Consider the following 14,665-nt stretch of genomic DNA (forward strand, 5'->3'; position numbering starts at 1 on the left):
CTTGGCTAGCTTATGCCCGAAATAACAACACACAAACTGTATTCATTTAACTGCTTGACCCATTTCTATCTAGCCTCTTATAGGCTAACTCTCGCACCTGGACTAGCCCATTTCTAGTAATGTGTGTAAGCACCCCAAGGTGCGCTTACCGGGAAGATTCTAGCCTAAGTCCATCGTGGGTTGGAGCTGCCTGGGAGAGCAGAGCATGGCGTCTCTGCTCCAGAGAGCAGAGCTGTCCGGTCCCCGGGAGCAGAGCAGAGTCTGACCTCACTTCCTCTTCCGCCCAGAATTCTATTCTGTTTATTCCACCCACCTATGTTCTAAGCTATGAGGCCAAGCAGTTGGTTTATTATAATTAACCAATTACCTTCCTCCATCAGACTTGCATGACATTTTTGTTATGATTCAACTGAGGTTATACATTTGGGAAGAAAGAAATGCATACATACTTCGTAGAAGTACAGTGTGTCATTCTAGTGAGACCAAGACTACATGCTATCAGCATGGCCTTCCCAGTTGATGCAGGTCTTGATCATGTCCTTGAGAGAATGTTGGTAAGGTTTCTATTACACCCTTTAATTACAGAATATAAAAACACATTAATTTGTAAAGGGGACTATGGGGAATACGTGTCATGCTAAAATTGTATCCCAGACATTTTCCTTTGCAAAGGAATAGAGCTACTGAAAGGTAAGACGTCCTTGGTGAATCAAGAGAACGGGCTCCATCTACTGTGCTCCCACTTCCTCAAATTTAGATCTCCACACCAGTTTCAAACACAAGTATGTATTTCATACACAACAGAGCAATTGAACATGAAAAGCTCTACAAACCATTTATCAGTAACAGAGGAGGAGAGTTGCTCGATGTTCCTTCAGGATGAAAGCAGTCTCCCACACACTTTAAAGTAACTGACTTTGAATTATGGGTCATGGAAATGAATAGAACTGACGGACTACCTGAAGTTTCCAACACTAGCCTTCTAAAATGCCACCGAGACAAAACCATAAGAGAAGAAGTTCCAAATAGCCAGTCTTTGAAAAGTGCAGCAGAAGATGAGCGAAGTTGAGGAGAAATGGCTGATTGACCAAGGCTCAAGCCGTGGTCGTCTACACAGGTCCTCACAGTATTATTGTTCATTACTGTCTTAGCTACTGTCTATTGCTGTGAACAGAAACCATGGCCAAGGCAACTTATACACCAAAGGCATTTAGCTGGAAGCTTGCTTGCAGTTTCAGAGGGTTGGTTCATGATTACCATAGTGGGGAATGTGGAGGCAGGTAGGCTGGCCTGATCCTGGAGCAGTATAGAAGCTGAGAGATCACATTGGATACAAAGTTGGAGGCAGAAATAATAGGGCGTGTAGTATGTTCTGCCAGGGAGTGTTTGATGATGTCAGCTGAGTGCCTTGGGAAATAAGCATTGGCAATTGTGGCGGTTTGAATGAGAATAGCCCCCACAGCCTCATAAATTTGAGTTTGCTTCCCAGTTGATAGACTCTCTTTGAAGGATTAGGAGATGTGGACTTCTTAGTGGAGGTGTGTCACTAGGATTGGACTTTGTGGTTTCAACAGCCCAGCAACATATGGACCAAAATATATTTGCTTTTTCCTGTTCCTCTTCTTTCTGTCTTCCTTCCCCAATTCTCCCCTCCCCTCCTTACCTCCTTCCATTCTCTTCTCTCTCCTTTTCTTCCCCCCTTCCTCTCTTCTCTCCTTTCCTCCTCTTCCTTAATCCTTTCTTGTCTCCTCTTCTCCTCACCCCCACTCCCTTTCCCCTATCGACCTGTTGGACATGGAGTGCAGGGCCCTGTGTGTGCTGGGACAGGTGCTCTACCACAAATCATGTTTGCTGGAGTATAATCAGTGAAACATGTATGAAATGATAACTATGAGAATAAAACAGAGAAGCAGCAATTTTTGAGTAAAATGCCTGAATGCAATATTGAAAACAAAATACATAGAGACAGACACATACAGAGATGGGGGAATTCCATGGAGCAGTTTGCACCATAGAATCCTGGGAAGGTGTTGAAATAGGAGCGGCAGGGCTGCGTCCCTGGCACCCGGCCGCCCGCATGGCTAGCTTATGCCCAGAAATAATTACACGGAAACTGTATTTTTTAAACACTGCCTGGCCCGTTATCTGTAGCCTCTTATTGGCTAGCTCTTACATATTGTTCTAACCCATTTCTAATATTCTGTGTAGCCCACGAGCTGGCTTACCAGGGAGGATCTTAACCTGCGTCTGTCTGGAGTGGGAGAACCATGGCGACTCCTTCGACTCAGCTTCTTTCTCCCAGAATTCTGTTCTGTTTTCTCCACCCACCTAAGGGTTGGCCTATCAAATGCAAATGGGCCTAGGCAGTTTCTTTATTAATAAGAAATCACTCCCACATCAGGAAGGTTTGGGAACTGGGAAGCAAAGACATCTCAGGGGAGGCAGGGAGGTGGATTGGTTGAGAGTCTGAATAAGAAGTTAAATTGGGTACGAGAAAGAGGGCCCAGTAGTTAAGACTGCTCGTCCAGAGGACCAGGGTTAAATACCTAGCACCCGCACGGCAGCTTATAGCTGTTTCTAACTCCAGTTCCAGGGGATCCAACACCCTCTTCTGACTTTCATAGACACTGAAAGGAAGTGATGGACAGACATACAAGCAGGCAATACCCGCCCCGACACACACACAACTTTATGTATATTCAATTGTCCTTCCGCCAGCCCTTACCAAGACTCAAAGTTTGGACTGGTGAAATCCAGGAACCTTAGACACACGTCAAGGTCAGAATGAGCTACGGGGGAGAGAGAGAGAGAGAGAAAGAGAGAGAGAGAGAGAGAGAGAGAGAGAGAGAGAGAGAGAGAGAGAGGCAGGCTCTGGGACCCCTGGCATCTGTCTCATTAGTGAACATCCTCATCAGCACCCCAGGCGGGAAGCTGCACGGACTTGCTTTGGGCCAGTAGGGCCTGGATCAAGGTGAGGCTAGGGAGACACATGCCATAGCTGTAAAATGATAGGGGACTTGAAAATAAAACTTGACCAATGAAAATCCATGGTGGAGAAAAAAATATCTTTAATAAGAGCAAGGCCTCATTTGCTCCCCTCAAACTAGCTCCAGTTCCAAGACAACTTTCTGCACAAAACAGATATGGATTGAAGGCTGAGGCTTGCTAGGATTTTTAGTTTCTTTTGGTTTTGAGTTAACTTTTTACTCGGTAGCTCAGACTAGCTTTGAACTCAAGATCCTCCTTAGTTTCCTGAATGCCAGGATTACGATTGCGTGCCATTGCACCTGGCCAGATTTGTAGCTTCGGTTTTTAAGATTTGTTTTAAGTTATATACATTTGTGTGTTGTGGGGGGACGGTACGTGGATGCGAGGATAGGTGCCCCTGGAGGCCAGGACAGAACATCAGCTCTTGTAGACCTAGAGTTACAGATGGCTTTGAGCGACCCCACGTGGGCGCTGGGAACTGAAACGCTAGATCTTCTACAAGAGCAATGCATCCTTTTAACTGCTGGGCAGTTTTTCCAGTCCCTGGTTTGTTTTTAATGATAGGACAAAGAGATGATTTATTTTGAATACCGAGCTTACTGGTGTCCTGTCCTTTCTTAGGGTTCTCTTCAGAGCCCCCACAAAGGATTGAAGTCTGCCTAGCATGAGGATTTGGGCTGTGGTAAATCAGTGTAAGCGTGTATTTCTGCTGTTTGAGCGCTCACGTTCGCAACACTTGGTTATACACGAAAGCGGGAGTGCTAACATCCCGCGATTCAGTGGACCCCATCACCAGGACAATCGATCCAAAAAGCTCTCTGTACAGTCATGCCCTTGAGCTGCCAGCCTAAAATCCCGGAGGAGGAGAAGGAAACGGCAGGGCTCACGTGTGTAGCCTTGGTCAACCGGAGAAAACCGAAACTCATTAATTTAAGAAAGTCCATGAATCATAAACACCAACCAAAAAAGTAACAACAGAAAGAAAACAGCTTAACTTCCCCTCTGGCTACCAAAAAGCAGCTGCCACTGTTCTGGAAGTGATTTCATAGCTTCTTTTTTTTTTTTCTCTATTTTCTGTGCACAGAGCTGTACACTGGTTGATTCCATGGTACATAGCCTTCCGTTCTCGTGAAGGCATTGAGCAACCCAAGGAACTCTGCCTCAGTCACCTCGCACAGATCTTTCTTTTCATGCTGTGCCCTGATGGATACCTACTGAGCTATAATGAAAAGAGCAGTTCAAAAAGTACCCCGTATGGATCATGGGCAGGCTGGGAGCCACCCTGTACCCGCTGGTCCAGTGGTCTTTAGACAGGAAAACTCTAGGTGCACGGCGAACCACAGCACCTCTAGGTGAGACCCAAGGGAAGACCACACAACCCACAGTGCAGGCCTGGCAGCAGGGTGTAGAGTTAGTTACACCCTTTTTGCATTCATTTTTCACAGGTAACTCCTTCCTTTATCCTCTGCGAGGATTCCTTCATGACAAGTTGGACTCAGAGGCAAGGGAATCATGAGGTCCAGATCCACCCGAGTTACCTAGTAAGATCCTGTCTCAAAATATAAAAAATAAAAACCAAACCACACCGATGAACAAAAACACAAGAAGGATTTGATAGTGTAGCTTAGCAGATGAGTGCTCACCTAGCATGCCAATAGCCTTGAGTTCTCCCCCTTAGCCATCCAAGAAAAAACAAGTTTGATTTTTCTTTAACATGCTGTAATTTGCCTCAGACCAGATGTACCCCTTTCTGGAAATGGTCCTGCTTAGGCCTGATAGCTCCAAAGGGCCCCCAAATCCTATTCATCATTATATACAACAAATTGACTCGCTTAACTATTCTGGCACCATGTGGGTGGGATTCAAGATGAGCTGAAAATTTGCTAGCCTGAAGTTCTGCCTTACTTTGAATGGTTTCAGATTAGTGCTTACTTGATAATGTTGATCGCTGATTAGTTATGCCACTAACTAATTAAGGAGTAGATATTCTGGGGCTTAAGAGATTGTTCAGGAGTTAAGAGCACCTACTGCCCTTGCAGAGAACCCTGATTCGGTACCCATATTGTAACCCAGAACAACCTGTAACTTCAGTTCCAGGGGATGGATCTGACACCGTATTCGAGGGCATCAGTCATGCATGCAAGCACTTATATAAGAAATAAATATTTTTAAAAGGAAATAGATACTCAAATATGATTTATCATCTTAGTTGAAGTTAGTAGCAGATTTTTTTATTTTGTCTGGTGGATTCATGCATTGCTTCGGAGAACAAGAGAAAACATGGTGTTAATCAAAAGCACTTGATGTTGAAGAGATGGATCCTGTGGTCAGCACACTTAAGGGTTTGCTCAAAGTATGCCTTTAGGATTGTGGAGGGGCTTGCCATCAGAGGAGTACAGTGCATTTATCTGTTTATTTTATCCTCATAAAAAAAAAACAAGTCTCTTTCCAAGAATTGGAACCTAATGCTTAATTTATCCAAGGTTGTTCCAATAGTAGGCAGCCAAACTGAAACAGAGCATAGATATGCTCAGATGGTTTCATGAGTTAGGGCTGGAACCTAAGGAACAAATTGACAATGACCTGGCTACAGGTGATGAGCAAAAACATCTTAGCTAGGGGCTGGAGAGACGGCTCAGTAGTTAAGAGGCTTATTGCTTTAGCAGAAGACCTGGATTCTGTTCCCAGCACATATTTCTTTAGTCATTTTGGACACCTATTGGCACGAGGCACACACATGGTACAATACTCCCATGCAAGCAGAACACTCAAGTAAATAAAAATTAACAACTCTCAAAAATAATAAACTATCATGTGTTTCACAGCTCTGAGACACAAACACTGGGGGCAGATATTTTACTTTGTCTTTCTGTGCTGATTCGGCCACCACAGAGAACATGCCTGACATTCTGGATCTTCTGAATTTCAATAGGATAGCACTAAAGGTACTGAGATTAGACATAGGTACTAATGAGCAGCTCTCTTGTCACCGGAAAAGGATGCACGACTTGCATTTGCTAAGGCCCACACAGAACCACAGGCTTTGTGTTAACATACTCCTTTCTTTATTTCTCCGAATAATTGTACGTTTGAGTCCATAGTTTAAAAACAGTTAAATCTGTAAATAGTAAAAAAAAATAGTAAAAATTTGGCTGCGTAGATAGCTCTACTGATAAAAATGTTGCTTTGAAAGCACAAAGAAGTGAGTTTGATCTCCAGAACCACATTAAAAAGAAAGGGGATGGGAAAGGAAAGAAGGAAGGAAAAGAAAAGAATAGAAAAAGAAATGAAAACCTAGGTATAGTGGCTGGAAAGCAGAGATAGGTATATCAATGGGCCTCATTGATCACCTGACATAGCCTATTTGGCAAGTTACAGCCAAGCATGGAACCCCTGTTTCAAACATTACAATGTACAGAGTCTAAGGATTACACACATACACATTTGTTTCTGAGCACACAGGAGCATCCACACACACACATGAACATGTAAAAAATATCAAAATTTTCAACTGTATTTAATATCCCAGTTGAACTTAGACATTCCTTCATAATGGTGATGTTCAGAATAGACCCTATGGGTGTCATAAAGATGTACCTGGAGATATTATCTAACTATCTATGGGTAATGCCTTTTTCTGCCATGACATTCTCTCTGAGTCTGGGCTTCCCACAAGCCTGCCTTCCCTCCCATCAATTCTGCTGGTTTTAGGATTATCACACAGAAAGATAAGGAGCAGTGATTGGGAAAAAAAAAAAAAAGAACTCCATGTTGGTCAACATAATTATATCATAAGAAAGTAGAATACAGAAAGAAGAGTGAGAGAATCAAAGTAAGCTTGTAAAACTACCCACCTTATTCCATTTGGTAACAGGTGGGAGTCAAGGACCTCTTGGTGTGAGTTAGAATCATGGAGAGAATCTTGGGGGTCAGCACGCTCAGGCTGAGCTCCAGATACAATACTAGTATCTTGGGTTATGTCTCGGCACTCAACTGCCATCATATTAATCCATGACCTCTGCTTGTCAGAGAAATAAATAGACCTTAAGTCATGATGGCTAGTAAACAAGTTTCTGGGCCTTCTGGAATCTTCCCTCCCATTCCCAAGAAAATACTGTGTTCATTAAAGAAGAGACCAAACCCTTCGTGTGTCATCAAGAACATGGTGTTTAACTGTGACTACACATTGGAGACACAAAGGGATTTCAAAAGCTACCAATGCCTAGTTAGGAATAAGCCCCCCCCCTTTCCCATTAGGTTCTCTCCATGATTCTAATTTATACCCAAAGTTCTTGGCTTCCACCTGTCATCGATGGGAATGAAGTGGGTAGTTTTGCAAGCTTACTTGGATTCTGTTACCTTCTTACGCTACAGCCATGTTGACCATCACAGCAATTTACCAAATAAAAACTGGACAACTTGAATTGCAATGTCACATGTTCTCTTGATCTGCTGGGACCAATTCCACATAGCCCTGCAGTCATTTGTATGCATCATAAGATTTTGGTGCAGAATAAGCTGATAGTCAAGATCCATAATAGACCTTAAGTGAGCATAAAAATTAATATCCAGTAAGCTAAATAGACATCAAATTATTTTTAAAAGGCACACCAAGGACTTAAATGAGCACTCAATGGCTGGGGGAAAACATATATGGTCAATTTTGGATGAAGTTATTTTCCAGTCAGACTTCCCAATTGCTCTTCAAACGTCCCTGAAATTTCTATTAAATGCATCATTCAGAAAGACGTTTGGTTTCTTTGATTTTCAACCTGATACTTTCTGACATTGATAAAAACAGATCACTTACTGTATCTAGACAATGTAGAGCAGCAGCAGAAGAGGTAGTGAGAAGTGTGTGTTAAGGCTGCAAAGAGGAAAAGCAACTGTTGCTACTGAAACTCAACTTTTCAGTCATCAAGTTCAGTCATCACTAGGGTGCAGAAACTGGTCCTGTCTGTAACGCAGGAGTTATCATCACTCCATGGGTTGTGACCGTTTTGGGGTCACCTAAGACCATGGGGAAACACAGATATTTACATTATGATTCTTCTTAACAGTAGCACCATTACAGTTAAGAAGCAGCAACAAAAATAATTTATGATGGGGGGTCACCACAACATGAGGAACTGTATTAAATGGTCAAAGCACTTGGAAGCTTGAGACCATCGCTATCAAGGGAAGGAACTTACCATGTACTACAGCCAAAAGAAGATAAAAACGTTTGTCTCCTCCACCATCATCTCCAACCCTGTTGTTCCAGGGGAAAATAGGCTCCTTAGCAGGGCCAGAAAATAACAGAGCAGCTCAAATCCTATCTTGGAAGGCTCTTGCTTTCCTGTTTAAAATGATATGATTATCATTGCATTCGACTTTCCAAGTTTACTCTCTAATTAGTTTATACTAACATCCGCGCCAGCTCGTCAGACTAGTGAGCCTCCCAGCATACAATTTGTGCTGCTAGATTCCTTTGACTTCTGCTATCGCTTTGCTCAGTTAGTATTTTCTTTGTTCACATCAGTGGCCGCCAACCCAGACTTCTGGATGAGCAAACATGTTATGTTTGAGATCATTGAGCCAAGGTCAGGCCCAGCTTACCTCTTTCCCGCCGAGATTGCTTCCAGGTATTCTTCCAAGAGCTGGTAGTAGCAGTGCAGCGTGGCTCCCTGTGTACAGTAGGTGTGCAGAGAGCAGGCATTGGCTAACTTCTGAAATTTGTTCTCTTTAGCATCAGCAGAACCTAGCATGAGATTTGCAGAAGTTTGTAGGGGAAGACAGGAACTTGTGATTTCTTAACTGTTACCAAATCACTTATTGGCCGCATTTCAAAATTTCGAAACTTAAATCAGAGGAAAAGTCATTTATAAAATTATTTTCATGTAACCCACACAGCATATTTTTATGAATTGATATCTACTTATGTCTATGGCTATCTTAATCAGGATTAGGGGAAACGGGTGATAAAACACAGAGAAAATACCATTTTCATGGAAAAAAGATGTAGTAAATTCTTTAAAAGCAAACACCTTTACTATAAATGTGTATCGACTTTGGAATATCTGAAACACATCTTTAGTTCTTTAACTCACAAATACTTCTACTTTCTTCCACACTTTTCTAAGGCTGCCACACTGTATAGGTGGCCAGGGGAATGCCCACTAAACCATGCCTTGGATCCTTCTACTTCATGTAGCACCTGGCATGCACTGTACGCTCAATAAGAGTTCATTCAAAACATAAAGTAAGTGTTCATTGAGTGAATGAATCAGTGAGTAGACAATGAGCATTCTAGAGGCTGGGAATTTTTCCTTCTCTGATTTGACTGGATAAAATTAGACTTGTAGCTTCCAGAGCCAGGGCTTCCTCAGGTTTCCCCTAGAAAGGTATCCACAAGACCACAATCAAGAAGGGTGGAGCTAAATCCGACCCAGAAGGAAAAATGAAATTTTGCCCAGGAACATTTGGCAATTTGACATGGTGAATAAGACCACTAGCTTCAATTTCTAATTATAAAAATATTATCACCCTCAGAAAGTGATTCTATTTTTTCTCATCACTAAACAAATAGTTCAGTGCCCTCAGCTGTTATTCAGTTTTGAATTTTACAAATGAAATACCCATGGGAGATTGTTTTCCTCTCACTATATGAGGACATACAGGATAATCAGAAATTTGCCTCTTGTCCTGTAAAGCTGACTCTTTACAGAAAGAACTTGCTGGCCTCTGGAGAAAAAAGTAAGTCTGAGTGAGATGTTTTTTCCTACAGCATCCTCTCTCACCAAGTAAAAGGAAACCACACTGAAGTGGCATTCATTTATGTGGACCACAGAAGGCCTGGTTATGAAGGAAAACCTTGCAAAAGTTACAGAATGACTTGGGTGATCTCGTTCCTAGATTGACTGACCTCTGAGGATCAGTCCCTGAGGAATTAAAGATCTGGCCATGGCTGGGGAGAGCTTTCCAGGACCCAGGACAACAGGGAACATAGACAGCTCAGGCATTTGTGACATGACCAGACATTTTTTTTTAAAGAATGTAAATGTTTATTTTAGCTCACAGCCTAAGAAATTATACAGTCCATCACCACCGGGAAGGCATGGACTTAGGACCAGTAAAACCTCAGAAATCAAAGCTTCATTTGGATACCTCTCACTTTCTTGATTCCTCCTAAAACATTGTTCAGAGGTTCCAGCAAAGTATTATGGTGCACACTTGTAATTTGAGCACTTGGAAAGTAGAGGCAGGAGAATGAGCACACATTGGAAAACAGTTTGATCTCTGTAGTGGGTTCCAGGTAAGTGAAGCCCTCACAGTGAGATCCTATTTCCAAAAACCAACATGCTAAACCTAGCAGCACCAACAGAAAAACAGTAGGTAGGGTGGCTGAGCAGGGCATCTTGAACTAGATAGAAGATGTGCCTCTTGTGGTCTGTGTTCCAAGTTTTGAAAATACCAATTAATTATAAAACAATTAATTGGAATCTTATAAAACATGATTATGAGCGCGTGCACACACACACACGCTTTATGTGCCAGGGAAATGAATAAAGTCTTCTGTTATTGTTCCCAATCAATGATGAAAATGAGAAGAGAATCGACATGAGGGCAGGTAGGACCCTGCAAAGAACTTCCATCTAACACACAGAGTGGTCACCTGACCCTGCCCTCTGGTTGAGCCCAAGAGTGAGCATTGGTAACTGCTGAAAATTCTTTGCATTCCCTAACTGCCCTGGCCTGGCCTGCAAGGTATAAAGCTATCGGGGACCAAGCCACTTAAGCCTTGACTCATTCCCAGTCTCAGTGGTTGTTTTCCATTTGTACACTCATCCCTCACTTCAACTCTTAGCTCACAGCGTTCATCTCTACAACTTCTCAGTGCTCATTAGGAACTGATGGGCTCTCTGGAAAACCAAGTTAGCCAAAGGCACTCTTCTATGTGAGGCGATAGAGTTCCAAATCAGAGAACAGAGCTAGGTAAGCGGAAGGATGGCTAAATGACAGGTGTACTTGACCATATGGATGAGAAGTAGGGTAACCTTTGTAAGGACATACATTAGTGCATTTGACTGTGATGGAGGAGCCTGTCTCCTTCCAATTAGTATAGCTGCACAGACACAGAGAAAGCAAGATCCCCACAATTCTCTAAGTTTTTTTGAGTCTTAGAGCTAAAATCTAATTATCTGAAAAAGCTGAAAACTTCCTCCCAGTTCTCATTATTTTCTTTATTTCCTTAAGTCAGACTCTTCCAAATACTGACCTGTGTTCCCACAAGTAACCACAGCCTTTAAGAGCTCAAAATGGGTCCTCAAAACTTCTGAGGAAAGGAACTGAAACTAAAGGGCAAGGGTTTAATAGTGGGAAAGTAGGTATTAGGACTCTCGCCACTCACGCACTGCTCTGGTGTGTTTCAAAGTTTCTCTTCATGAATGCCCCAAATGAAAAGCTGGCTGGCATCAAGTGTTCTGTCACTGTTTTGAGGAAAGGCTGTTTATGAGCTTTCCATGTCTTCCAACCACTGTCCTGTCCTTACTTCCTAGCTCCTTTATAAAAGTCTCATCATAATCACCCAGTTTGTCTGCATTCATATACAAAAAATTTAAGATTTAACATTTAATATATTAGTGTGTGTGTGTGTGTGTGTGTGTGTGTGTGTGTGTGTGCGCGCGCGCGCGCGCGCGCATGCACCATGGTTTACATGCCGAAGTTAGAGGATAGCTTTTATAGGTTGCTTGTTTCCTTCTACAGTGTGGATTCCAGGGTTCAAACTCCTGTCGTCAGGCTTGGCAGCAAGTACCTTTACTCACTGAGACATCTTGATGGCTCTATAGATAGATACTTTATTTTTTTACCTTTGTCTGTACAATGTGTATGTGTGCATGCATGTTTGTGTGTGTGTCTGAATAAGATCATATTCATACCACCATTCATATATGGAAGTTATATGACAACCTTGAGTGTTGGTCCTCATTTTCCACTTTTGTCTGGTACAGAGTTTCTTTGACTTTAGTCTTGCTAGCATATGAGCTTCCGGAGATTTTCCTATCTCCACCTTTTATCTCCTTGCAAGAAGTCTGAGATTACAGATACTTAGGCCACTGTGTCATGCTTTTACATAGGTTCTAGTGGTTTCAACTCAGGTTCTCATGTTACCGTGGCAAGTGCTTTTACCCACTGAACGGTATCTCCAGCCCTCACTACCACCATCCAGTTCCTTTCTCTAGTGATGGGCTAGATATTTTTATGCTCTTCCAGGTCCACTAAAGAAAACTGAGACATGTAGAAGTATTCCCAATCTAAATGTATTTGCCAATCAGAGAAGCATTAGAGGGTGTCTATGCACGACAATACCACCCTCTCTCCAAGTATGCCCTCCACCATAACATCTACAATACGACAAATAGACCGTCAGGCAGTTAGTCTGTGAGTAAGGTGGGAAACTCAGTAGATTCAAAGAAAAGGAAGCAGTTTCTAAATGTAGAAGCTATATGGAAACTATACAGAAAGGAATAGTGGATCATTCCATAGACAGGATGAATTGGGTCTGCTCTGGAGCAAGTGGGCTGCAAAGAGAAATAAAACAGGGAAAGATGCTGCTGTGTGTCTCAACAAAGGGGAGGACCAATGATTAGAAGTTTGGGATCAGAGTGTACTTAGAAGTCCTGGTAAGTTGTAAGACTCACAGTAAGAGGAAATGGTTACTTGACAGCCCATTTGAGTCTGAGAGTGGAAGCAGAGAAGGACCAAGATTCCTCCTCTGGTTTGTGTTAAGCCCCAGAATATCATGGCGCAGGCAGATGCAGAGAAAGAGTGAAAGGTTTCTGGAAGATTCAATTTCATATCAAGTCAGGTCAGGGGACCTGTGGATGCCAGCAAGGGCTGAGGGCCACAGCAAACAGCGGCTTGACGAAGCAAGACTATTCTGTAGCTTGTTGTTGTGTCTGAAATCACATGGAAATTCTTTATAGCTTATTACATTTTAATGACCAGCCTTCATTATCAGTGAGTAAAGGGAGGAGGAAATAATGTCTGTCTAGAGTTGAGAGGCAGCAACCACAAGTAGAGCCCAGGGGGCTCAGTGGTCACAGGCCAGTGCCAAGGCTCCAGCAATAGGAGGCCATGTGACCTGCAGTTCCGAGGGACCTTTACGCCTGAACTTGATCCTATTAGCCAGACTGTTTCCCTGAGACTCTACTCATGTTAGGTGCTTGTAAGCCATGCCTCCTCTTCCTCTCACTGCCCCCTGATGGAGGCATTCCTTTTGGTTATATGGCCCTGAGTCCTCACAGTAATTTCCTGTACCAAAGGCACAAAATATTTCACAGGGGATTTTTGATGTGCCACTAAGCTCTAGATGACAAGGACAAGAGGTGTTGAGTAAGGACTTCCCTGGGAACCAAGATGTGTGACTTTTGCTTTTTGCCTTCTCCATCAGAAGATACATTTGGGGGTCAACATTGTTGCAGATTGTTTGCAGAAGGTTGCTCGCAGATGGGAAGTGCTGGCTTCAGGGACAGGAACACATTCATGAACACTTGCATATGAAACTGAGCACTGAGTGGAAAAGTCTTCACCAGAGAAAAGAAGCCCTTCTGGTCAGCTGACTCCTGCCGGCTGCTCCTTTGGGTTATGATACTGTTGAAGTTCTGGGTACACTCACAGACACACCAGCCACAACAAATCAGAAAAGAAGGGATGGGGAGAAAAGAATACTTGCAGCTTGGCTCATGGGAAGGTCTGGGTCCTAAGAACTTGTCATTTCACAGTGTCTTCTAATGATTAGCCTTGCTAGTACTGGAAGATGGTTGAGACTTTTAATTGTCTTGCAAGTCTATTTTATTTAATTTAGTGAAAAATCCACTACCCAAAAGAAAGAATGAATGAATGAATGAATGAATGAAAAGAAAAGGAGAGAAAAAATGTCCTAACCAGAATAAAATCCCAATGGCTAGGACTGGGTAAATACTCTAAAATATAGGTGATTACATCCCAAAGTATGAAACAAACATCCATGATTTCATGCAGAAATACATATATAAATAAATGATTAAATGTAGGGTCGAGAGGAGAAACACCTTCTGCATTTTAAAGAATTACAAAAAGTTCATGGAGATTCCTGTCCCATCCCACCAACTGCCTACTGCTTACACGGGCTACAATTCATTTTCAAAGAGTGCATCATGGAAGTGAGGGTGTTATTACACAGCTGGGAATTCTAAGCCAGGCATGTGACCAACAGTGCCATGTCCAGCTGGCAGAAGATGCTTCTGAGAGGTATGGTATGGTGATTTGAATGAGAATGACCCTCATAATCTCACAGATTTCAGTTCTAGGTTCTTAGTTGGTGAAACTTAAGCCTTAGGTGTGGCCTTGTTGGAGAAGGTTTATCACTATGGCTGAGCTTTGAGGTTTCAAAAGCCCACTCTAGACCTAGTCTCTATCTGACTTATGGTTGTTGTCTTAACATGTAAGCTCTTATTTTCTGCTTCAGTGCCATATCCGCCTGCCTGCTGCCACATTTCCCATGAAGATCAGACTCACCCTCTGAAACCACGAGCAAGTCCCTAATTAACACTTTCTTTTCATAGTTGCCAGAGTTATGGTGACTCTTCACTGTAGTAGGACAGTAACTAAGACATGGGTTGATTGATATTTCATCTCTCTGTGGGTGTCTCATCTC

At 42.7% G+C, this 14,665-nt stretch overlaps 1 protein-coding gene across 2 annotated transcripts in view; it reads right to left on the reverse strand.

The window, feature by feature from the left end:
* Nucleotides 1–8,669, reverse strand: part of Tlr8 (toll like receptor 8) — a 20,487-nt gene extending 11,818 nt beyond the window's left edge. For both annotated transcript variants that reach the window (XM_050121041.1, XM_050121040.1), the window contains exon 1: nucleotides 8,587–8,669. The gene's annotated coding sequence lies outside the window, so the exon portion shown is untranslated. The remainder of the gene's footprint in view (nucleotides 1–8,586) is intronic.
* Nucleotides 8,670–14,665: the final 5,996 nt, after the last annotated feature.

This window comes from Alexandromys fortis, unplaced genomic scaffold, assembly GCF_014885135.2.
Source record: "Alexandromys fortis isolate MF-2015 unplaced genomic scaffold, M_Fortis_MF-2015_v1.1 scaffold_192, whole genome shotgun sequence".
NCBI lineage: Eukaryota > Metazoa > Chordata > Mammalia > Rodentia > Cricetidae > Alexandromys > Alexandromys fortis.